A 23444-nucleotide genomic window follows, 5' to 3' on the forward strand; every position below is an offset into this window, starting at 1 on the left:
AGCCGGGTGTAGCTAAAACTGGGCAGAGGCCTGGCAGGTAGGTCCCCGATCCTGCCGGATACAGATGGGTCTGGATTGTCCTGATCGAGGCTGAGGGGCTTCAGAGGCCTCCCTTGAGCACTTCTGCTGGGGTGGGTGCTCCTCTGGACTGGCCCTTGTGTAGAGGTGGCTCTGTGCCGTAAGGGTTGCAGGGCGTTGGACTGAGACCTGAGCTTCATTTCATTGCGGGGGCTTGTTTGAGATTAGCCATCACCGTCCTCACCCCACACCTCCCCCGTCACTCAGCTGCTCCTAATTGTGGCTGAAAAGTGGCAAGGGTGAAAATCCTTGTGCTGATGGCAGCTTCTGTAGCAATGACAAGTGTGTGTTGCTGAGGTTGGTGGGGGCAGGAAGCGTTGGGTCTCCCAGGAAGGGGCAGCCTTGGTGAACTTACCCAATTATCTGCTGTCAAGTTAAGCCTGGCCAGGGTAGGCTGGGAGTTGTGGACGGGCCGTGCTCTAAGTCCTCAGGGTGCTCTGTGTGATGAGAAGTCTGCACGCAGCCCCACCCCGCCCCCATGGCCTCCCTCCCATCAGGAGAACAGGTGGCCCTCAGTCCTGGGGCCTGACGATGGGCTTGCTCTTCAAGGCCCTTCCCTCAACACTGGCAAAAAGCTTGGAGTTGTGACCTGGGGTGGGGCAGCGGTTAGGGCTGTTTCCTGAAGCAGAAGTCCCATTCCTTCAGCGCTGTACCATGAAAACAAAGTGGTTCCTGTGCTGGTAGGGCTCCCAGGGGTTCCAAGCGCCCTGAGAAAGACAGGCCCTCTCCGGGGAGGCGCAGCAGTGTGGCCTCCCTTCTGTGTAGGTGTCAGGGAAGCCCTGCTCTGAAGTGACATCTAAGCCAAGACCCTCAAGAGGAGTTGGCTTGAGCCGGGCAAAGTATAGCAGTGTCCAGGGACCTGCAGCTTTGGTATCACTGGCATGTTTGTCAGAAATGCAGAGTCTTAGGCAGGGCCCCGGTCCTACTAAATTACTCTGTTTAAGCAGATGCCAGGAGGGTCAGGCATATTGAAGTCTGGGAAATACCAGGAGTAAATGTTCCAGGCTTGGGGCCAGCATGTGCAAAGGCCCTGAGGCAGAAATCAAAATGTTTCCTCTTTGGAAATACAGCCTGGAAGTCAGGTAGCCCAAGAGTGTCTTAACTGAGTCAACTCCCTCTATATTGCCTGCAAAAGGCAGGATCTTGGAAGGAATTTACCCTGGACCCGTGAGGGACCTCAGAAAGGAGATGGCAAGCAGGTTGATGACAGCCCAGCATGATCAGTGCCACAGTGAAGGTATGTACGGGGCCTTGGGAACCCAAGAGGGGACACTGTCCCTGGTGCAGACCTGGAGCTGGGAGGAGGAGGAGGTGGCGAACTTCCCTCCTTCCCCTTCACCAGCGACGCAGAGTGCTGTGCAAGGAGGCTGGGTAGCTGAGGTTGGGGAGGCAGGGCCAGGTTGGGGGCCTGCATTCAGGAGCTTGACCTTTATCTTAGTTTACAGGGAACCGTTGATGGTTTTAAGCAGGGAGGTGATGTGATGAGATTGAGATCGATAACAAGTCATAGTTAACATTTATTTCACCTTGAGCAAAAGCCAGAACCTGTGTTGAGCATTGCCAGATTGTGTCATTTAAGTGACCTGTGAGGTAGGTTCTTGCGGTCATTTTACAGCTAGAAAGGAGGGGGTTGTGGGGCTGAGTAGCAAACAGAGCCGGGATGTGAGCGCAGGCCACCCACTGCTGTGGCACCTTCCGCTCAGGAGCAAGGGAGTGAGGGCGGGCTCCGGCGTGGGTGGCCAGTGGGTCTCAGGGATAAGGGGGCAGGATCTCCTGAGATATCTGAGACTGATGAGATGCTGAGGGTGGGTGAGTGCACCTGAGAAGACAGATAAGACACCCAGGTTTCTGAATGAAGGGTTTTGTCACTTACGAAACTTCAGCATATGCAAAAGAGACTTGGATAACACACCCTTTATTCATCACCCACCTAAAAGAAAATGTTGCTGCATATTTAAACATGCTTATCCCACCCCACCCCACCTTTTTTTTTTTTTTGACGACGTAATGGAGGCAGGACAGGTCTTGCCTGCCTAGGTCGTATCACCTCTGCCTCATAGAAAAGGAAGCAGAGGTCAGATATTAAAGAATTTCCCCCAGAGCCACAGGGTGGGTAAACCGGGAAGCCGGAACAGAACTCAACACGGGTGTCCTTCATGGCACCAGCAGCTCCTAGAACATGTTGAAGCCTTCTCAAGGAGGTTAATATGCACTCCACTAAAGTAGAATCTGAGTTACTTGGCTTGGGAAATAATGGAGCTCAAACAAAACTTCCGTGGGGTTCTCGGGTGAAGCAGCTCTCAGAGCCTGTAGCCCTGGCAGGCCGGGCCTCCCTCCAAGAGATGGATAGGACCTTTAACTTCAAGGCCTCTGACTTTGACTACACATCCCACGGATCCACGAGCTCCTGACTGACCAGCTCTCCTAGCACTAAGTCTCATCAGCTGACTCTGTCTTCTGAGCACACACCTGCCCTTGGAAGGACCAAGGCATCCCCTGTCAAGGTGGGCCAGCCCTAGGGTGAGGGCTGTGAGCTAGGAAGGGCTCCAGGAGCCCCACGGACAAATCTGACCCTCGAGGCCACCGGGTGCACAACCTCAGACCCTACCAGGTGCAGCAAAGGGATTGAACCCAGGTGGACATGACTGATTCTTTGATTCTTACTATAATGAACTGAAGAGTTATATTCATGCACTGAGAATGACATTTCTGTCAGTGAGGGACCACATTTATGACAGTGGTCCCATAAAATTGTAGTGGAATTGAAAAATTTCTTTCACTTAGTGGTGATGTAGCCTTCATAATGTCATAGCAAAATTACCGTATTTTATTTAATGTATATTTATTTTTCTTTGAGACGGAGACTCCCTCTGTCCCCTAGGCTGTAGTGCAGTGGTACATTCTCAGCTCACTGCACCTTCTGCCTCCCAGGTTCAAGCAATTATTCTGCCTCAGCCTCCTGAGTAGCTGGGACTACAGGTGCATGCCACCATGCCCGGCTAATTTTTGTTTTTATTAGAGACGGGGTTTCACCAAATTGGCCAGGCTGGTCTTGAACTCTTGACCTCAGGTGATCCTCCCGCTTCAGCCTCCCAAAGTGCTGGGATTACAGGCGTGAACCACCGCACCTGGCCGCTACCATATTTTAAAAATAAATTTAGTGTGGCCTAAGCTTGCGGTGTTTATCAAGTCTACAGTAGTGGATGGTAAAGTCCCGGGCCTTCACATTCACTCACCACTCACTGACTCACCCAGAGCAACTTCCAGTCTTACAAGCTCCATTCATAGAAAGTACTCTTTACAGGCATGCTGTTTTAATCTTTTATACCGTGTTCTTATTGTACATTTTCTATGCATAGATACACAAATGCTTACAGTAGCGCAGGAGCATGCTGTACAGGTTTGTAGCCTAGGAGTGATACACTATACCGTACAGCCAGGGTGTGCAGCGGGCTGTACCATCAGAGTCTGTGGAAGTGCGCTCTGATGTTCACACAATGCCAGAGTCGCCTCACAATGCATTTCTCAGTACATGTTCCTGTTATTAAGTGACATGGCTGTATTTAATATTTATTCAGCATTCAGCATAGTTTTTAGTACTTAGTATTTTTAAATCTTGCAGAAGGCTTGGGAAGCAAAAGTGAGAGGTGGGACTAGTCGTGGTGGTTCATGCCTTTAATCCCAGCACTTTGGGGGGCTGAGGTAGGCGGATCACCTCAGGTCAGTAGTTCGAGACCAGCCTGGCTAACGTGGTGAAACCCTGTCTCTATTAAAAATACAAAAGTTAGCCAGGTGAGGTGACGGGCACCTGTAATCTCAGCTACCCAGGAGGCTGAGGCAGGAGAATCACTGGAACCTGGGAGGCAGAGGCTGCAGTGAGCCAAGATTGACCCATTGCACTCCAGCCTGGGTGATAGAGTGAGGTTCCGTCTCAAAAAAAAAAAAAAAAAAAAAAAAATAGAGGTAGAACTGGGAGGCCGCCCAGGACCAGCGCATAGTAACAGTAACTGAACACCTTTTGAATGAGTAAATGGAGAACTGGAGATTCTTGGGAAACCCAGGCTTAAGGGGCCAGACAGGGAAGGGGCTCTCTTGCCTAAGTCAGAGCCTCCCCTCAGCCACACCACTCGCTCCACACTCTTTTTCACTCGGCTCAGCACAAGGCAAGATGAGCACAGCTCTTGAATTCAACGTGTCCCCATCTTAGATTACAGAGAGACTGTGGAAGAGTGAGGAGGACAAAGGACCTCTAGTTCAAAAGTAAAAACTGAGCAGTTTTTGTTTTGTTTTTTTTTTTGTTTTTTGAGACGGAGTCTAGCTGTGTCGCCCAGGCTGGAGTGCAGTGGCCGGATCTCAGCTCACTGCAAGCTCCGCCTCCCGGGTTCACACCATTCTCCCGCCTCAGCCTCCGAGTAGCTGGGACTACAGGCGCCCGCCACCGCGCCCGGCTAGTTTTTTGTATTTTTAGTAGAGACGGGGTTTCACCGTGTTAGCCAGGATGGTCTCGATCTCCTGACCTCGTGATCCGCCCGTCTCGGCCTCCCAAAGTGCTGGGATTACAGGCTTGAGCCACCGCGCCCGGCCTGAGCAGTTTTTTTTAAGACAGAGTCTCGCTCTGTTATCTAGGCTGGAGTGTAGTGACATGATTTCGGGTCACTGCAACTTCCGTTTTCCCAGGTTAAAGCAATTCTCGTGCCTCAGAGGAGCCGGGATTATAGGCATGTACCACCACGCCTGACCCATTTTTTTTGTATTTTTAGTAGAGAGTGGGTTTCACTATGTTGGCCAGGCTGGTCTCGAACTCCTGACCTCAAATGATCCGCCTGCCTCGGCCTCCCAAAGTGCTGGGGTTACAGGCATGAGCCAGAAGGGGTTTTTTTTAGAAAGCAGCTTGGAGAAGAAATCGTGGGAAAGGAGTTCATTTATTATTATTATTTTTAAATTTCTTGAGACAGGGTCTCACTCCGTCCCCCTGGCTGGAGTGCAGTGGCACAGTCACGGCTCACTGCAGCCTCTGCCTCTCAGGCTCAGGTAATCCTCCCACTTCAGCCTCCCAAGTAAGCTGGGACTACAGGTGTGCACTACCACACCCGGCTAAATTTTTGTGGGTTTTTTGTAGAGATGAAATCTCACTATGTTTCCCAGACTGGTCTCAAACACCTGGGCTCAAGTGATCCGCCTGCCTTGGCCTCCCAAAGTGCTGAGGTTACAAATGGGAGCCACCATGCCCATTCCTGTCTGTCTGTTCTTTCTGGCTTTTCTTATCTATTAACATCAAGTATAGGCTCAGGTCAGGTTGGATTGAAAACATGCCTTTGAATCCTCCCTCCCCAATCTGCTACAAAAGTCTCCTACTTGGAACTCATGGACAGTTGGGTTCGCTGGAGGCCAGAGGTTGAAAACTCCAGTGTTCAAGGGACCTGGCAGGCAAGGTTAAGTGCGGCAAGGAGTGATGGGGAGTGGTGGCGACCAGGGTGCACTTGAGATCCTTTGTCCTGCCTGAAGTGGGTGCTGCCGCTTGGCCCCAGGCACTTGTTGCTGGTGGGATTCTGAGCCTCCTGTTACTCTTCTGGTTTTTCAAGAAAAGCCAGACATTTTTATGTGAAATCACCCATTTTTTAAGTGTCAAATCTAATTCAAACGGTCTTATCAACACTGGATAGGCCAAAGAAAGGCCCTTCAGGGCTGCATTTAGTTAGAAACGTCTGATCTAAGTCAACATCCCCCTTTTTCCCCTCATGGTATTATAACCCCAGGAAACACACCAGCACGCAGGATGCCCCGATTGTAACAACGGTTTAAAAATGGAGTAGTTCCCTTAGAAAGGCTGAAGATTCCAGTCTGGAGCTGCAGTTGAGGCTGCAGTCAGGGTTGTTTGGATTACTGAGTGCACGGCATCAATGCTTCAATCGCACTGGAACACAAGAATGGTCCCTTGCCCAGGGTTCAGGGCTCACGCCATGGGTCGCCTTGACACAGTGCCTGGAGGAGCTGTCCTCAGAAGCCTCCCCATTCTCTGACCTCTTAGTAGCATACCCCATAGAGTGCTTGGTGGCCACTTTTTTTTTTTTTTTTTTAAGATGAAGTCTCACTCTGTCGCCCAGGCTGGAGTACAGTGGTGTGATCTTGGCTCACTGCAACCTCTGCCTCCCAGGTTCAAACGATTCTACTACCTCAGCCTCCTGAGTAGCTGGGATTACAGTGCCCACCACCATGCCCAGCTAATCTTTGTATTTTTAGTAGAGACAGGATTTTGCCATGTTGGCCAGGCTGGTCTCGAACTCCTGACCTCAGGTAATCCACCCATCTTGGCCTTCCAAAGTGCTGGGATGACAGGTGTAAGCCACCACACCCGGCCAGTGGCCACTTTTTAATCACTGCCTTTTGGTCACCCCAAGACTAATTTGGGTCATCGAAGCAGCAGCAGTCCTCTGGTGGCAGGCAGGGCTGGTTAGGCTCAAGCCCACCAGAATCTGCTGTTCCTTCCAAAGCCTTGACATGTCAAACTTCCTCTTTTTTTTTTTTTTTTTTTTTTTTTGAGACAGAGTCTCACTCTGTCTCCTAGATTGGAGTGCACTGGCGCGATCTCAGCTCACTGCAACCTCTGGCTCAAGCAATTCTCGTGCCTCAGCCTCCAGAGTAGCTGGGACTGCAGGCACCGGCCACCACGCCCAGCTAATTTTTGTATTTTTAGTAGAGATGGGGTTTTGCCATGTTGACCAGGCTGGTCTTGAACTCCTGGCCTCAAGTGATCCACCCACCTTGGCCTCCCAAAGTGCTGGGATTAAAGGCATGAGCCACCGCACCTGGCCAAACTCTCTCCTTTTAAGGAAACTGAGAATTGGAGAAGAGATGGCCTTGCCCAAAGCCACAGAGCTGGCCAGGATACTTCCAAGTATTCAAAACTGCATGAGAGGTCAGGTGCAGTGGCTTATGCCTGTAATCCCAGAACTTTGGTTGGCTGAGGCAGGAGGATCACTTGAGCCCAGGAGTTTGAGTCCAGCATGGGCAACATAGCAAGACCCCAGTCTCTAATAATAAAACCAATTAAAAAACCCAAACTGCACAGGGTTGAATGCTTGCCGAGTATGTTCCATTTCGACGCCTTGAGAGTTCAAGGCTCTCTGCTGAGTTAGAACAAGGCGTAGACTCTACCTGTTCCCTTTGCTGCTACCAGCCCAGGTGCCTAAATGCGGTGACCTTGTGGCTGCCAGGCTCCTGCCCCTAGTCATGTGGCCCGGAAACAATCCCTCTACTCTGATCACAGGCCACAGTAGCTCTACCTCCTCAGCCCCTCTTTCCAGATCCCCTCCTCTTTGTGAAAACTAAACCAGCTAAAGCGGGGGCCTGTGCTGCTCTCCAGAGGGGCTGTTTGCAGTACACACTTGTCCCATAAGAGTTCAGGTAAAGAACTGGATCTTCAGAAATGCTATTTAGAAAACTTTCCCAACTGAGGCAAGGTGGCTGGCCCAGGACCAGGCTGGGGGTGAGGGGAATGTCCCTTGGCCCTGCCAAAGGGGACCGAGCTGGCACCTGTGAGCCTTCTCTCTGACCCTAGGAGGCTCTACTTGTAAGGAAGACAGAGACAGGGACAGAGGAGGCAGCCTCCTTTTGAAAAGGATGAAATCTGTAAGGGAAAACCCAGACGCTGAAGCCATGAAAAGGAGGTGGTCAGGCCAGGCCAAGGCTATTCAAATTCCAGAGAAGGCTGAGGATGGATGTTTTTATAGTTTCAGTTACTTGTGACTTAGTGCTGCCTGAGACAAAGTCGTTTCTATAACCAGGGGAACACCTGGGAGTCACCCTGAGGTCTGAGAAGGCCCATCCCCACACCCAGCAACCTGCGGAATGGCAGATGGCAGCACCCGGGGGGGACAGTGGGGAAGGGCACGTGGGCAGACCCTTCGTGTTTTCAGGGATTGAAAGGAAAGGAGCCAAACCATCAACCAAGGTCGTCCGGGAGGGAGGGGCCATGGGCTTCAGCATCTCTTGGGTGCTGATGCGAGACTCCGTGCCCAAGCCTGGCTGTGCTAAGGGGTGTCAGTTACATGACCCACAGGGGCCGAGAGCTGCAATCTCGGGGGCCTGAGCAGGAAGCACCCGAGTGCGCCCATTTTCACTTTGAAGACCACTCCAGCGTGTGCAGTGACCTGGATCAGGAAAAGCAGATCAAGCAGGGACCGGCACCACAGGTCTGACTGCACAGGGCGTAGTTTCGGCACAAGCCTGGTAAAGCCCCGGCTGCAGGGGCCACTCAGACCCCAGGCCCTTTCCAGCTGGGTGTGAAGGTCAGAGGGACCCCAGCCCCCCATGGGACCCTGGAAGCTCTGGGACACTTCTTGTTGTGTTTTTTATTGTTACTTTGTTTTATTTATTTATTTTTGAGACAGTCTCCATCTGTCGCCCAGACTGCAGTGCAGTGGCTCGTTGTTCGCTCACTGCAACCTCTGCCTCCTGGGTTCAAGTGGTTTTCCTGCCTCAGTCTCCCAAGTAGCTGGGACTACAGGCATAAGCCACTACGCCTGGCTAATTTTTGTATTTTTAGTAGAGATGGGGTTTTGCCATGTTGGCTAGGCTGGTCTCGAACTCCTGACCTCAAGTGATTCACCCGTCTTGGCCCCCCAAAGTGCTGGGATTACAGGCATGAGCCACTGCACCTGGCCTATTGTTTGTTTTATTTTCACAAGTTAAAGGCTAGATTACTGTCAGTTAGCACTTAAATAAAAATAAAAAATAAAAATAAAGGCTGGAGGGTCTCAATCAGGGAGACACTCGATTTCCAGCTCACTCTCCAGATGGACATTCACATGGGGCAGAAGGAAAAGCCATGACTTCCTTCCAGGTTTTGGTATTTGGACAGTTTTAAATGTCATTTCCCCAGGTTTTTATTTTTGTCCGCTGTTTATTTCCCTCTGATCCAAGGCAGTAACAGACGAGGAGGCAAAGAGCAGCTCACACATGGGAGAGTCAGAGTGGTGCCAGTCCCATGCCCCACACCCTACGAGTGAGACCACCTTTCTGTGGGTGCCCCGGGAGCCTCACTGGCACAGCCCCATGATGCCAAGGTGCGAGCCACCACACCCAGGTAATTTTCGTATTTTTAGTAGAGATGGTATTTTGCCATGTTGGCCAGGCTGGTCTCAAACTACTGACCTCAGGTGATCTGCCTGCCTTAGCCTCCCAAAGTGTTGGGGTTACAGGCATGAGCCACCGCACCCGGCCAAGATTTTCAACATTACCTCCATTGTCTATTGAAGGTAACATTCAGAAGCAACTCCACATCACCCACACCAGCCTCAGCCTCTGCAGCACGTCCTACCTGGCTCAGCCAGTGGATGTGGCCCTGGCCCTGGCCTGGGAGGAAGCAGCCCCATGTTCTGCACTGCGTGCCTGCTGCAGTTGACCAGGAGAGCAAGTCCAAGGGTCAAGGCAGCATGAACCTCACAGATGGCCCCAAGGCCCCTTCAGGCTCCTCTGCAGGGTGGACCACAAGGGCTGTGGGACCGCACCCTCACCCCACCCTGTGCCCCGGGAAGTATTGTGCCAATGGAGTGGGGTAAAAGGAATGGAGAGGGGAATGGCGGAGACCACACTTGTCCTGGAATCAGAGACTCCTTGAGACCCCATCTGCCATCACTTAGCTTACTAACTGGGCAAACCTCCCAACCTCATTTTTCTCAACCAGAAAACTAGAAAAAATATCACCAGTCCTACTGACTTCACAAGACTGTCAACAGGACCAGATCAAATGGGATACTATTAGTTGAAAGCATTTTAAAAAACTGAGGTGAGGGCTGGGCATAGTAGCTCACGCCTGTAATCCCTGCACTTTGGGAGGCTGAGGCAGATGGATCATTTGAGGTCAGGAGTTCGAGACCAGCCTAACCAACATGGTGAAACCCCATCTCTACTAAAAAGAAAAAAATTAGCTGGGCGTAGTGGCATATGCCTGTAGTCACAGCTACTCAGGAGACTGAGGCAGGAGAATCACTTGAACCCGGGAGGCAGAGGTTGCAGTGAACTGAGATCATGCCGCTGCACTCCAGCCTGGGTGACAGAGCAAGACTCCATCTCAAAAACAAACAAAAACAAAAAACACAAAACTGGGGTGGAATTCACATAACATAAAATTAACCATTTTTAAGGGTACAGTTCAGGGGTGTTTAGTACATTCTCACTGTTGTGCAAAACTAGTTCCAAAACATTAATAGCCCCAAAGGAAATCCTGTATTCATTAAACAGTCGTGCCCTCCAGCTCCTGACCAATCTTCATTCTGTCTCTATGGATTTGCCTCTTCTGAACATTTCATATAAATGGAATCCTACAATATGTGACCTTTTATGTCTGGCTTCTTTCACTTAGAATAATACTTTCAAGGCTCCCCCATGCAGGATGTGTCACAACGTGCTTCCTTTTTGTGGATGGATAACAGTCCATTATATATGCATACCACCATCGTTTATCCATTCTTGCTTCAGCGGACACTCAGGTTGTCTCCACATTTTGGCCATTGTGAATAGTGCTGCTGTGAACATTTGTGCTCAGACTTGTGTGTGGACAAGTTTTCTGCTCTTTGGGGTATATACTTAGGAGTGGAAATTTGGGGTCATGTGGTAGTTCTGTATTTAACTTTTTGAGGAACCGCCCAACTGTTGGTTGAGAGCATTTTTGCAAAGTCAAGAATCACTCACCTGGAGGAAGTGTGTGTCACCATCTTGCTCACCTTGTCCTGGGCAACTCTCCTTTGTTGACATCTTTTTTAAAATATGGGACCCCAAACTGACCCCTGGGCCCTGGGTTCCACCCAGTGAGAACAGACTTCCGGGACAATGACAGCCTTCTGTGAAACTGCACAAGTATTTGCATTTTTACTGTGTGGGATTCTCTTATCTGGTACTTGGTCAGATCTGTTGTTGTTTTTTAACAGAAAAGGAAAACTTCAGCCCTGATAATTTGTGTCTGTTACCTTGTTTGTTTATGTCTGTTAGTTTCTTGTTAGCTTCTATCCTGTCAACCATGAAAAATGATTCTGAACCCTGAGAGCTAACATTCTTTAAAAAAAATTTTTTTTTTTTGAAATGGAGTCTCTGTCTCTCAGGCTGGAGTGCAGTGGCATGATGTTGACTCACTGCAACCTCCACCTCCTGGGTTCAAGTGGTTCTCCTACCTCAGCCTCCCAAGTAGCTGGGATTACAGGCGTGCACCACCACACCCAGCTACTTTTTGTATTTTTAGTAGAGATGGTTTTGCCACTTTGGCCAAGCTGGTCTTGAACTCCTGACCTCAGGTTATCAGCCTGCCTTGAATTCCCAAAGTGCAGAGATTAGAGACCTGAGCCACTGTACCCAGCCTTTAATTTTTTAAAATCTTCTATTTCCATAGGTTTTTGGGGGAACAGATGGTATTTGGTTACATGAGTAAGTTTTTTTTTTTTTTTTTTTTGAGATGGAGTCTTGCTCTGTCACCCAGGCTGGAGTGTAACTGGGACTACAGGCACCCACCACCATGCCCAGCTAATTTTTTTTTTTTTTTTGTATTTTTAGTAGAGACGGGGTTTTGTGCTGTTAGCCAGGATGGTCTCGATCTCCTGACCTCGTGATCTGCCCGCCTCAGCCTCCCAAAGTGTTGAGATTACAGGCGTGAGCCACTGCGCCTGGCCATGAGTAAGTTCTTTAGTGGCGATTTGTGAGATTTTGGTGTGCACCCGTCACCAGAGCAATATACACTGAAATCAATTTTTAGCCTTTTATCCCTCACCCCCTTCCTACCCTTTCCCCAACAAGGTCCCAAAGTCCATTGTATCATTCTTGTACCTTTGCATCCTCAGAACTTAGTTCCCACTATGAGTGAGAACATACAATGTTTGGTTTCCCAATCCTGAGTTGCTTCACTTACAATTATAGTCTTCAATCCCATCCAGGTTGCGGCAAATGCCATTAATTCATTCCTTTTTATGGCTGAGTAGTATTCCATTGTATATATATATGCCACAGTTTCTTTTTTCTCTTTTTTTTTTTTTTTTTTTGAGGCGGAGTCTCGCTCTGTCGCCCGGGCTGGAGTGCAGTGGCCGGATCTCAGCTCACTGCAAGCTCCGCCTCCCGGGTTTACGCCATTCTCCTGCCTCAGCCTCCCGAGTAGCTGGGACTACAGGCGCCCGCCACCTCGCCCGGCTAGTTTTTTGTATTTTTTAGTAGAGACGGGGTTTCACCATGTTAGCCAGGATGGTCTCGATCTCCTGACCTCGTGATCCGCCTGTCTCGGCCTCCCAAAGTGCTGGGATTACAGGCTTGAGCCACCGCGCCCGGCCTCTTTTTTTGTTTTTTGAGACAGAGTCTCGCTCTGTTGCCGGGCTGGAGTGCAGTGATGTGATCTTGGCTCACTGCAACCTCCGCCTCCCAGGTTCAAGTGATTCTCCTGCCTCAGCCTCTTAAGTAGCTGAGACTACAGGCACACGCCACCACACCCAGCTAATTTTTGTATTTTTAGTTGAGACAGGCTTTCACCATGTTGGCCAGGATGGTCTCGAACTCTTGACCTAGTGATCCGCCTGCCTCGGCCTCCCAAAGTGCTGGGATTACAGGCATGAGCCACCACGCCCAGCCCTATGCCACAGTTTCTCTATCCATTCGTTGGTTGATGGGCATATGGGCTGGTTCCGTATTTTTGCAATTGCAAATTGTGCTGCTATAAACATGCATGTGCAAGTATCTTTTCCGTATAATGATTTTTTTTTCCCCTCTGGGTAAAAAAATCCCAGTAGTGGGATTGCTGGATCAAATAGTAGTTCTACTTTTAGTTCTTTAAGGAATCTCCACACTGTTTTCCATAGTGGTTGTACTAGTTTGCATTCCCACCAGCAGTGTAGAAGTGTTCCCTTTTCACCATATCAACACCAACATCTATTATTTTTTGATTTTTTGATTATGGCCATTCTTGCAGGAGTAATGTGGTATCGCACTGTGGTTTTGATTTGCATTTCCCTGATCATTAGTGATGCTGAGCATTTTTTTCATATGTTTGTTGACCATTTGTATATCTTCTTTTGAGAATTGTCTATTCATGTCCTTAGCCCAATTTTTGATGGGATTTTTTTTTTCTTGCTAATTTGAGTTCCTTGTAGATTCTGGATATTAGTCCTTTGTTGGATGTATAAATTGGGAAGATTTTCTCCCACTCTATGGGTTGTCTGTTTACTCTGCTGACTGTTCCTTCTGCTGTGCAAAAGGACAGCTAACATTCTTTTTTTTTTTTTTTTGAGGCGGAGTCTCGCTCTGTCGCCCGGACTGGAGTGCAGTGGCCGGATCTCAGCTCACTGCAAGCTCCGCCTCCCGGGTTCACGCCATTCTCCTGCCTCAGCCTCCCGAGTAGCTGGGACTACAGGCGCCCGCCACCTCGCCCGGCTAGTTTTTTTTGTATTTTTAGTAGAGAGGGGGTTTCACCGTGTTCGCCAGGATGGTCTCGATCTCCTGACCTCATGATCCGCCCGTCTCGGCCTCCCAAAGTGCTGGGATTACAGGCTTGAGCCACCGCGCCCGGCGACAGCTAACATTCTTATAGGGTTTTTGTTTAGTGTTCCAGTAAACTCTATGTGGCTTCTCATTTAATCTTCCCAATACCCTATAAGATAGATACCTTGATTAGGACCATTTTCTAAATAGAGAAACTGAGGCTCAAGCAAGGTCAGCGACTTGACCAGAGATAGCTAGCTAGTAGCTGGTGAAAACTAGGACTCAAGCCAAGATAATGTGGCTGCAGTCCGTGCTGTTCATCTCTATGTGCCTGCCGGATTCTCACTGCATTTGACACCTATTGGGTCATCGGTCAATTTGATTAATCAGCTTCAGTGTCTTCATTTGTGGGGTTGTTGGAAACAGATGAGACGGGATCTGGCCAAGAAACAGCCCCAGAAACCCCGTCTCCTAGAATGGCACCAACCCCCATTCACTGCCTCTGAGCCTGGCCACTGAGTGGACTTCCAGTCCGCATAGCGCATACCCAGGCACAAAGGACTTCCAGTCTCCCCCAGCGCATGTAAAGGCAGAGTGAGAGGTATAAACGACTTAGTCAAATCAAGCTGTACAATGAAAAACAAAAAGAAATAAAACTGTTCTGGTGTACACCTTTCTCTTACTAATTTCAAGTTGACTGCCAATGTATACCTGCTTTGTTCTTAAAATGATCCATTCTAGAATTTTGCTAGACAGCACCATCGTTTAGAGATTGTCATTTATGAAACTCTCACTCTCATTTTCCCCTTTTGAAATTAGGAGAGCATCTACCCATGTCTAGTTTTCTGGGGTTATTCATTCTCCTCAATTGCATTCATTCATTCATTCATTCACTCAACACATTTACGTAGCACCTGCTGTGTCCCAGGTACTGTGCTAGGTACCAGAAGGAGTCAAACGCAGTCAATAATTCTGCTTTTCCATTGGCTTGGGGCATCCAGGGACACATTTACTCAGGCCTTGGAGATGTGAACTCCAATGGGCAGCAGCCTGCTGTTCCCCTCCCCTTGCCTGCACCTTTACAGTAGTGTCTGCTCGTCGCTGCAGGAGGAAGATCCTCTATTAGGAGTAAAACAGAGCTGTGAATTCTGCTGCCCCAGGAACAGCCCGATCCTTGTTATTCCAGACACATCCCTACTGTGTTTTTGCTGTTCTTGGCTTTCGGCATGAGTTTCAGGTCTTTCAGAGCTTTGCCTCTGACACTTTCACAGAAATCTTTCCCGCTCGCCTTTTCTTAGTCATCTTTACTTCGGACTTTCTGCTTCTGCCGTTTGTCCCTGTAGATTCTGAAGTCCTCAGGAGCAATCCAAGATCTTTGGGTGTTTCAGATGCTTCCCTTTCACGTTCCTTAGGTGGTGGTTTCTGTTCTATCAGTTGGGGTTTAGGGAGGAAGCAGGGATCTTGGGCAATGGGGGAAGCATCTCTGTAGGGAGCTGACTCCGCCAAGATGGGAAAACGTCAGCCTCCAGGTAGTGGCGCTTGCTGGGATTTACTGAGGCAGGAAGCACAGACTTTATCTGTAGGGCTCACAGTTTCCTCCAGGTCCCACAGAGCTGTCCTGAGGGTCACACAGCAAACAGAGGAGGCCAGCGCAGATTGGGTGGCTCTCCCGTACCCTGTGGTGGCTGAGCCACTCAAGACAAACCAGAGGAGAGACGCCCTGATGACGAGATGCTAATTTTGCATATCTCTTTCCCAGGATGCTTAGCAACACGTCTGATTCTTGTTGTGCAGTAAGTTTTTCCATCTATTGATAAACAGATGTGCCAGGGAATTCTTGGAGGATGTGTATCATTGATATTGTAAATATAGTTATCAATAAACTGAAACTAAAATGTCACTGTAAGGGAAAAATGAACAAATTTGGGAGCTTTAAATACTTCAGACAGTAGGCAAAGGTATTGGCTGGTCCGAAGGTAGTGAGTTATCTCAATTGATTGTTCACAGTCAGTTACAGATCGAACTCCTTGTTCTACTCTTTCCCCCCTTCTCACTACTGCACTTGACTAGTCTTTTACAGAGTTGCCACCCTCCCAGCATCCCTCGTTTCTTGTTTTCATCTCAATTTTAAAATGTTGAAAGTATCATCGAATAAAGCATGGAATACAGGGGGAAAACAAAGGAAATACTATCCTTTTCTTCCAGAAACGAACAGTAAATTTGAGAAAACCCATCACAGACAAAAAGAAAAAAGAAAACAAAAATCAAATCAATGGTAATACACACTAAGGATCAATTATTGGTAAAGATGGCATAGTATGTGTCCTAAGAGATCAAAGACAGGAAATGGGAGGAGGGTGAATGGGGTTTTTATTTTTCTTGTACTTTTTCTTTTCTTTTCTTTTCTTTCTTTCTTTTTTTTTTTTGAGACAGAGTCTCATTCTGTCACCCAGGCTGGAGTGCAGTGGTGTGATCTCAGCTCACTGCAACCTCCTGGGTCCAAGCAATTATCTTGCCTTAGCCTCCTGAGTAGCTGGGACTATAGCCGCGCGCCACCATGCCTGGCTGATTTTTCTATTTTTGTAAAGACCGAGGTTTTGCCATGTTGGCCAGGGTGGTCTTGAACTCCTGACCTCAACTCCGCCTCAAGCCTCCCAAAGTGCTGGGATTACAGGGTGTGAGCCACCGTGCCCAGCCAGGATTTTTTAATGTTTTAATATCAGTAGGATTAAAGACTGGTATTTGATGATACAACACTCAATGGACAAAATTAAGAAAGAGGCATTTCAAAGTCGACAATCCTGTTAGTTTTGAAGGTAAGAGATGTGAACATTCTCAGAGAGAAAGTGTTTTGGCGGAAGACAAACCACGTCCAAGAATTTGAAAACAGAGACGAAGGCAGAAGAGGGCAGAGTACATTGTGGGATGCCCACCACGTGAGGCACCAAAGCCACTTTCTAATCCTGGTTCAGCCCTTAGGTTCTTGTGTAACCTTTAGAAAGCCACACAGCTGCCTCCTCATCAGAAACAAGGGGTCGTAAGTTACACTGATTTTCCTTCTGCTCTGCTACATGGAAGTATAGCTTCCTAACAGCCTCGAGGCAAAGTGTTGTTTGATAAGATTGTGGTGGTGTTGCAGTACAGTGTGACTGCCACAAATGTGTATATAACAAAAGAATAGTTTGTTCCTACAGCTGCAAGTAACCCAAGGCACCTTGAGGGCACATGTGGGTTTCCCAAGAGCTTCTATGTGTTTTTGTTTGTTTGTTTGTTTTCTTTCTGAGACAGAGTTTCGCTCTTGTTGCCCAGGCTGGAGTGCAATGGCACGATCTTGCCTCACTTGCCTCACGATCTTGCCTGGGAGGCAACCTCCACCTCCCAGGTTCAAGGGATTCTCCTGCTTCAGCCTCTTGAGTAGCAGGGATTGCAGGCATGTGCCACCACGCCCAGCTAATTTTTTTTGTATTTTCATAGAGACGAGTGGTGGGGGGGGGGGGGGGGGGGCGTTCTTCATGCTGGTCAGGCTGGTCTCAAACTCCCGACCTCAGGAGGTCTGCCCACCTCGACCTCCAAAGTGCTGGGAATACAGGCATAAACCACCACACCCGGCCTTGAGTTGTAATTCTCAGGTGTTGAGGGACGAACTTGGTGAGAGGTAATTGAATCGGGAAGTCAAGATAGAGAGACCAAGGGCTCCCTGTGAGTCTCTTCAATCTAAGTCCTGAGACTTTTCCTGTACAGCTAGCTTGCTGCTTCTTTAGTAATAGATATGCCTTAATTACAGTGATTGTTCAAGTCAACTGATGTTGCTATGTGTCACGCACCAGCTGTGAACACAGGACTGTCACTGTATCTCAGGAATAATGGCAATTAAATGATACTGCAAGAGAGTAACAGTCTATTGGCCATAGTCACCATTTTATATTTGCAAAGGAATACATTTGTATTTTATAAGGTACAGGGTATTTTCATATGACTTATTTCATTTAATATTCTTTGCAGTCCAGTTAGGTTAGTATGACAGACATTACCATTTTACAAATGAAGAAACTGAGGTTCTGAGAGAGATCACTTAAGCAGCTGAGAGCCAGCCACTGAGTTCATTGCTTGCAGAGCCAGAATAACCTTTCTTCCCCAAGAGTATTCTCTCTGCTACCCTGCAAAGAAAAACCAGCAATCAAACAATGGCAACAAAGCCATGAAACCAATTGCTGTACTATTCCATTCAGTGTAAACATTGCTAAAAACTAAAAGATAGATGGATAGATAGTTAGGAGGGAGGGAGAGAGAGGGAAAAAAGTACATAATTGATGGTGGAACAACTGTTAATATGGACACTACAAAACTAACACGAGAGCAGAATCAGTTTCTCTGACTTTAGGCAGATTTCATTCCACAGATAGGAGACTGCGCAATTGTATCAGTCTTGATGACATATGTACCCTATCACCAGAAGCTTCCTAACCAGATAATATCTGCAAAACAATAATGAATGCCAAGTGCAACTATAAGGCCAGTTCAGAGTAATATGATAACTTGAGGAAGAAAAGAGTTTGGCATTAGTTCTTTCCTAAGATATATTTGAATAAGATAGGGTTGTCAGGTAAAATACAGGATGCCTGGTCAAATTTGAACAATAGTGTAAATAGATTTTTAGTATAAGTATGTCCCAAATATTACACACTATATCCAGCTATCATTGCACAGACAGTAGTGTGAAGCCAAAATAATTCTGATTTGCAAAAGCACGACATTGCGAAGAGAAAGGGGATATTTTCCAATACCAAAATCTTTATAGGGTTTTACAAGAAAAGCAAAGCTTGGTGGATCCAAGTCTCAGAGACAATACTATGTACCATGGTGTCCGAGGTGAGCAGTTCCCCACCACACAGTAAAGAGGAAAGCTTCGTATCTGCATCATTTCTAGGTTAACAGCTTGAGATTTTCTTCATCTTTGATCTTGCTAATACTGTATTAACACAGACAAGCTTACACATAGATGTGCAGTTTTACTTTTCAGTGTGAAATAGAATCATGCTATGTACATTACTTTGCAACTTGCAAAGCTTGCTGTCTTACTCACTCTGGGGACTTTTGGCCTGTCCTGGATCCCTGTTCTTCATGCCTGACACCGTGGATAAGGAGGTGCATGAGACATGGTTCATTCCTTAGGTCACCAAAACCTATGGTTCTCCTTGTTCTCAAGGTACAATTCAGAGACAAGGGGACCTCCCTTTTCAACATGGAGCATGCCAGGCTCCTGAAAACACTCAATGTGCTCTGTCCACTAGTCATCTTCACCGGCAAGTAGTGGTGTGTTTAAGAAAAACCGTCAGGCAGGATCTTGGCTGTTTCATATTGGGGAACAGAAAATGCTTTCCCCTCCCCAAAGCCGCAGCAAAAGGCTGGTCAAGTGAAGCAGTGGGAGTGGAGAAGGAACAAAGAAATCTGTAACTGGTTGTGATCAATTAGTTGTAAACACCACTGCACTCGGACCAGCCAAAGCTGAAGTCCACGCTGCTCCTTATATAAGCCTCAAAAGTTCCATCTCTTCCTTAGTTATGGTGACTATTTATGGGAGTTTAAAAAAAAGAAAAGTATAAATACACCCCAAATAGAAAGTATATGTTTAAAAAATAAAATTGTTAAACACATTGACTTTGTGAGAAAAAGGTCCTTCTCTCTTCGATGACATTAAAGGAACTCGGGCAACCCTGCTCAAAGCATTGTGGGTGATTTGCATGGAAACCCAGCATCAGCCGCATCCATCAAAGACTCCCACGGTGCACCTGGAGGGGCCTCAGTCTCACAGGGCCAGGGCGTCCTCTTAGGAAGGAAGAAGCAACCCAGCGTGGTGCGGGGAGGGGGGTGGGGGTTGGGGGCCCCTCGGAATCAGTGGCCCCCCGGGATCAGGGGTCCCCGGAGTTCGGTGATCCCAGACCCCCCCGCAGCGCTGGCGCGCCTCCCCCCCAACCACCGCCCGGTTCCCTGTGGAGGGGCGCGCGTGTCCTGCGAGGAGCCCAGTGGCCCGGCATCCCCTCCCCTTTTCCTTCCCAAAGACCCTCTTTATGAATGAATGAATGAATGAAGTCCCCAGATCCTGGTGTCACCCACGATGCTTTTCTTGATCTTTCCAAGCTTTGTTTTGTTTTGTTTTGTTTGACCTCTTTAGGAAGTTTTCCTGGCGGTTTCATCATAGTCCTGCCCTCCTGTTATCAAGTGGTTTTGTTGCAAAGCGCGTTGGGGACCTTGAGCTATTCTGGAAGGAGGTAGGAACCACACTCTCAACAGAAAGGGAAACATTCTGTCCATGGAAGCTAAAATTTTAAAATACGTAATTAGCAATTATCTTTTTTAAAAGCGACGCCGTGGAGGAATGAGGCGCACCGAGCCTCGGAGAGACGCTCGGGGGCTGAACGCGTGCCTGGCTTCTCAGCAGGGGCAGCCCGGGACCCCAGCCCTGGGCCGCACAGCAGGGCCCAGGCGCTGCCGGGTGGGGCCGGACCCGACGTGAAGGACGAGGGGAGCGCAGCCTCGGGGGTCTGCCTTTCCAGGCTCAGCAGTGGGGGCACGAGCCCTTGACCCCCAGAGTGGGTCATTTTGAACAATCCTCTTACGACAAAATTATTTTCAGTAAAACGCATGAAATAATCAGTATGTATCACTGTTTTTTTCGATTAGTCCATTAATTTTAAAAGAAGCAATTAACAATTTAAAAAAGAGGATATGTCCATTTGAAAGATTTTTTTTTTTTTCAAATTTAGGAAAAGATTTCATGTTATGAAATGAACTTTCCACCTACCAAGGATTACATCTTGTGGTGTTCCCTGCGTAAAGGCTGTGTGTTTTCACTTTTACATTAAACACATTTAAATTTTCTTTCCTTTTTTTCTTTTTTTGAGACAGGGTCTCCTCGGTCTGTCGCCCGGGCTGGAGTGCAATGGCGTGATCTCGACTCACTACAACAACCTCCGCCTCCCGGGTTCAAGCAAATCTCCCGTCTCAGCCTCCAGAGTAGCTGGGAATACAGGCATCCGCCACCATGCCCGGCTAATTTTTTGGTAATTTTAGTAGAGACGGGATTTATTCATGTTAGCCAGGCTGGTCTCGAACTCCTGACCTCAGATGATCCACCCGCCTCGACCTCCCAAAGTGCTGAGATTACAGGTGTGAGCCACCATGCCCGGCATTAAATTGATTTTTTAAATAAAATCACTCTCTTTTTTTTTCTCTCTCTCTCTCACACACACACACAACCAATTTAAATCTCATTGTTCCAGAGCCGTTTGTTAATCTGTTCTCTGCTGTGCTGCCATTGCCTCTTTGTGAAACATCAGTTGCCAGACTTATGTGTGCCAGTTTGTGGGTTCCCTATTCTGTGGCATTGACCTATCAGAATCAATACCACACTGTCTTGATTACTGTAGCTTTATACAGTCCATCTTGAGGTTGGCTAGGGTCAGTCCTGTGACTTCATTCCGCTTCAACGTTGTTGGCTATTCTGGGTCTTTCAGCTGGTCCATGGCATCTGTTTCATTTCAGTTCTCTTTCTGATATTAGTGATTTGTGTATTCTCTCTTTTTTGTCTTTGTCAGCCTGGCCAGAGGCTGATCTTCTCTACTGATTTCCTGTTTTTTTAAGTTAATTGATTTCTGCTCTAATTTTTATTAGTTCTTTTCTTCTGCTTACTTTGGATTTGATTTGCTTTTCTTTTTCTAGTTTCCTAAGGTGGGAACCTAGAATACTGACTATAGATCTTTCTTCGTTACTAATGTATGCATTTAATGCTATCAGTTTTCCTCTAAACACTCTTTTTGTTGCACCCCATGAATGGGATGTATTTTCATTTTTTATTTAGTTCTAAATATGTTATTTAGAAGTGTTGGCTGGGCACAGTGGCTCACGCCTGTAATCCCAGCACTTTGGGAGGCTGAGGTGGGTGGATCACGAGGTCAGGGGTTCAAGATCAGCCTGGCCAAGATGGTGAAACCGCATCTATACTAAAAATACAAAAAGCCAGGCGTGGTGGCAGGCGCCTGTAATCTCAGCTACTTAGGAGGCTGAGACAGGAGAATCGCTGGAACTTGGAGGGTGGAGGTTGCAGTGAGCTGATAGCATGCCACTGCACTCCAGCCTGGTGACAGAGTGAGACTTCATATCAAAAAAAAAAAAAAAGAAGAAGAAGAAATGTTAATATGGGCTAGGCTCAGTGACTCACACTTATAATCCCAGCACTCTGGGAGACGGAGGTGGGCAGATCACCTGAGGTCAGGAGTTCGAGACTAGCCTGGCCAACATGGTGAAATCCCATCTCTACTAAAAATACAAAAATTAGCCAGGCGTGGTGGTGGCTGGGAGACTGAGGCACCAGAATCGCTCCAACTGGGAGGTGGAGATTGCAGTGATCCGAGATGGATCCACTGCACTCCAGCCTGGGTGACAGACCAAGACTTTCTCAAAAAAAATAAAAATAAAAATAAAAGCCGGGCACGGTGGCTCAAGCCTGTAATCCCAGCACTTTGGGAGGCCGAGACGGGCGGATCACAAGGTCAGGAGATCGAGACCATCCTGGCTAACACAGTGAAACCCCATCTTGACTAAAAAAATAGAAAAAACTAGCCGGGCGTGGTGGTGGGCGCCTGTAGTCCCAGCTACTCGGGAGGCTGAGGCAGGAGAATGGCGTGAACCCAGGAGGCGGAGCTTGCAGTGAGCTGAGATCCGGCCACTGCACTCCAGCCTGGGCGATAGAGCGAGACTCCGTCTCAAAAAAAAATAAAATAAAAATAAAAATAAAAATAAAAAATAAAAAATAAAGTGTTGATATGGTTTGGCTTTGCGTTCCCACACAAATTTAATCTTGAATTTTTTTTTTTTTTTTTGAGATGGAGTTTTGCTCTTGTTGCCCGGGCTGGAGTGCAATGGTGTGATCCGCAACCTCTGCCTCCCGGGTTCAAGCAATTCTCCTGCCTCAGCCTCCCAAGTAACTAGGATTACAGGCATGCACCACCATGACCAGCTAATTTTTGTATTTTTAGTAGAGATAGGGTTTCACCACGTTGGTCAGGAACTCCTGACCTCCAGTGATCTACCTGTCTCAGCCTCCCAAAGTGCTGGGATTACAGGTGTGAGCCACAGTACCTGGCCTTTTTATTTTTATTTTTTTTTGAGATGGAGTTTTGCTCTTGTTGCCCAAGCTGGAGTGCAATGTCACAGTCTCAGCTCACTGCAACGTCCATCTCCCAGGTTCAAATGATTCTCCTGCCTCAGCCTCCCAAGTAGCTGGGATTACAGGTGCCTGCCACCACACATGGCTAATTTTTTGTAACTTTTAGTAGAAATGGGGTTTCACCGTGTTGGCCAGGTTGGTCTCGAACTCCTGACCTCAGGTAATCCGCCTGCCTCGGCATCCCAAAGTGCTGGGATTACAGGCTTGAGCCACTGCACCTGGTCAGGAAGTTCATTATAGCAGTGTGAGAATGGACTAATACAAGTGTGTTGTTTAATCCTCAAATATTTGGGGATTTTCCAGATATTGTTCTGTTATTGATGTATAGTTTAATTCCATGTGGTCTGAGAGCAGATATTGTATGATTTCTACTTTTTTAGATTTGTTGAGGCATACACATGCCTTTTATGGCCCAGAACATGGCCTGTCTTGGTGAGCGTTCCGTGTGAACCTGAGAAGAAAGTACATTCTGCTGTTGTTGGGTGAAGTAGTCTACAGATGTCAAAGGGTGGTTTATTATTAATCATGTGAGTCCTGGGGAACCTAAAGGAACTCACTGTTCAAACAAATGTTTTAACTGAGTCTGCACGTCGTGTTGGCTTGAGAGTTCTCCAAATTAACTCTCATGTAGTATATGATGCGTAGTAAAGGGAAGACTTAAAATGCGCTCATTCCAATGCTACATGTATAT

Source organism: Trachypithecus francoisi, unplaced genomic scaffold (genome assembly GCF_009764315.1).
Source record: "Trachypithecus francoisi isolate TF-2019V2 unplaced genomic scaffold, Tfra_2.0 Lachesis_group4, whole genome shotgun sequence".
Taxonomy (NCBI): Eukaryota; Metazoa; Chordata; class Mammalia; order Primates; family Cercopithecidae; genus Trachypithecus; species Trachypithecus francoisi.